The sequence below is a fragment of the Gekko japonicus genome, unplaced genomic scaffold, assembly GCF_001447785.1.
Source record: "Gekko japonicus isolate JY-2015 unplaced genomic scaffold, Gekko_japonicus_V1.1 scaffold433, whole genome shotgun sequence".
NCBI classification, from domain to species: domain Eukaryota; kingdom Metazoa; phylum Chordata; class Lepidosauria; order Squamata; family Gekkonidae; genus Gekko; species Gekko japonicus.
This window is the reverse complement of record NW_015160222.1, coordinates 191,304-194,314: the sequence shown is the minus strand read 5'-3', so window position 1 is coordinate 194,314 and position 3,011 is coordinate 191,304.

Sequence of the window (3,011 nt, the reverse complement as noted above, 5' to 3'; positions counted from 1 at the left end):
CAGTCCATTCCACACCTCAAACTCCCCCCCCCCCCGGCAAGGCAGTTGGGATTTTCAGTTGCATAACATACCTCATAGGGGAGAGGAGAATGGGTAACAATGGTCACCACTCTCCAGGTGAGGGCTACAGATAACTCAAACATACAAATGCTCTTCAGGTAGCAGAGATCAGTCCCTCAGGAGAAAACAGTGGACTCTGTCATTAAACCCTGCTGAGGTCGCCACAGGAAACTGACACTGTTTGCCCAAAGCCAGAGCACTCTCCCAGAGCCTCTTTCTAGATCCCGTTGTATTTATTTCCGCAACGGGCATTATTTCTAGTTAAACAATAATGAGGAAAGAACAGCCCCCTGAGACACCCCACACACAAGAGGGGTGCCACAAAGAATGTAAACCACTCAGTTTAACATCTGAGGGGAGGTCTCTAAGTGCTATATAAAAGTATATGGCCCTCAAAAAGATACATTTGCTCTTTGAACAGGAGACAGGATAGCCCAAGCCAACCCAACTCAGATAGAAAGTGGCCTCAAATCTTCATTGCTGCCTGGGGTTGAGCATTAGACTGTCCCAGGGTAAGGGGTCCTCTGCAACTGACCAAGGGTGCCATCTTTCGAAACTGGTCAATCCTGAAAATATTTCAGCCAATTTATTTTATGACCTTTCTTAACCACAAAGATACAGCTCAGTCCTAGTGGATAGTTGTTCCTCAAGAATTATTCTTAATAAAATTCACTTACAAGAAAAAAAAGATGGCTTTTTGATTTCACAGGTAGTGGTATAAATTAGTATTTCAGTGTCATTTGTGTGTATTGATCTCTGTTTCTTTTATCAAAAGCCTTCTTGTTATCTGTACATGTGTATAAATGGCTTCCTTGTACAATTTACTAACATTAGGTCATTTTAACAATCTATTTAATACTATTTAAAACTAGACATGTCGATAGCACAAGTTTTAGAACAGTGAACATAAAATTCTGTTGCTTGATTACCAGGTTGCCCAAACAGAGGATCAAATAAAAGTTCCTTCTGTTGCAGTGATTTAAATTAATAGATGGGTTCTAACAAGAAAGGAACAACTCTTTGGAAGTGGATTCAGAAGGGGGTTACTCAAAATCCCACATAGAATTCAAATAGTAAATCCTTTTATTTATTGATATAGTGGTGATTCTGTTGATGTTTTTAAAACGATATTTTGTTATTTTTGTGTAGGAAAATGTCTCTATCTTACACAAAATCTATAAAACAAAATTGTTCAGTGGGACATATTAAGGGAACAGGGTGATAATAAAATGAAATGTTCAGAATTGTCCAAGTGGGTTGTATTTTAGGAAGGCTCCCATGCTTTTATCATTCCACAAAATGTGTGGAATGGAGCTTTTCAGGAGACCAGTTTTGTAAAGAGAATAAAGCGGAATTAAAAAGGGTAATAAAAAGGGGAACGTTCAGTAAAACAGAATTGTTTATTGATATAGCCTGCTGTTTTTATTTCAGTGTCCTGTAATTTTGTGATCCAGTTTTATTGCATGGGTTATGTGTTATACTGGTCTTTTACCGCATTACTTTCTAATTCTGTAACACACCTTGAGTCTCAATGCAAAAAATGGACAATAAATGAAGCAAGTAAATACACACACTTCCTTATAGTCTGTTGATCAATGGGCTTCAATAAATGTATTCAGTGTCAGTAATATATTTCTGCATAAGCTTTGCACATAACAACCATGATTCTATGTATCTAAAATGTTTGTATTTCCTATTGTCTTTTCATCAATATATTAATATACTTTGGCTTTAGTGTATGTGTATGATACTGTGCTTTCTGTGAAATGTAATGATTTCATGGCCCCTTGCTCATAAAAAAGGTAAGTGCCACTGGCTACTAGCATCAGATCTGCATCTATCTAAGCACCATATGGCTTGCACTAGGACTACCATCTTTCTTTTCCTATATCTTTTAATTTTAATATCCAGCCTGAACAAGAGTTTAGAATTCAAAAGTCTGCACACTGTTACATGAAATTGGGTTAGTCTTAATAAAAATAGTCTTATGTGGATTCTATGCTATATAGTTGTGTCATCCAAAATAAACTGTTGTTGATTTCAGCTCATATGCATACGTATACATTACACAAAATAATTGTATTAAAAATGTGTCAGCTAAGATTTCTCATACTATAGTGGATAAAGGGCAGAACTCTTCTAATGAATGTGTCACTCAGGATAGAATTTTGAAACATCTCTATCTCTCCCTTATATATAAAGGCATAGTGGGGCCCAACATTCCAAATGCACACCAACAGTGTTTGGAAGCTTGAACTGTCAGTCAGAAGACGCTGGCTGGGTTGACTGGCTGCTTTGTGTAGTTCCGCCCACATCATTGGCTCAGTCTGCTCTGGGTCTCTGACAGGTGAGGACCATCTGCAGACTGAGTGCAGGGACAGGGCTTCTACGGCTGGGCCACTTCAGTCCACTCTTTTCTGATTGGGCCAGCGTTTCACGGTCATTTGCATATGGAAGCTGATTGGACTTCACTCCATTCCACACCTCAAACTCCCCCCCCCCCACAAGACAGTTGGAATTTTCAGTTGAATATGGGACCTGGTGTATTTTGAGGTAAAATATGTCCTCACTCACAACACATCACTTCCCCTTCAAAAGAAACAAACCCAATAACACAATCATGCCACACCTCAAAAAAGACAGATCACACCACAAGCAGAATACCACAAGGCAAAAAATGGTAGGAAAAGGTGCCAGCAGTCACCCCATTACTGCCACAGATGGTGTGCAGGTCCCAGGTTCATGTTTTAAAAGCTGCCTGGGGGATTATGGACCATTCACACACTTTCAACCTTAACATACCTCATAGGGTAGTTGTGTGGATCATATGGGGGAGAGGAGAATGATGTCAGCTGCTTTGGTTCCCACTGCAGGGAAAGACTGCCCTTTCCCTAGGCAGAGTCTGGGGGGGGGAATGTAAACCTGAAGACAGACAGGCAGATAACGGTAGG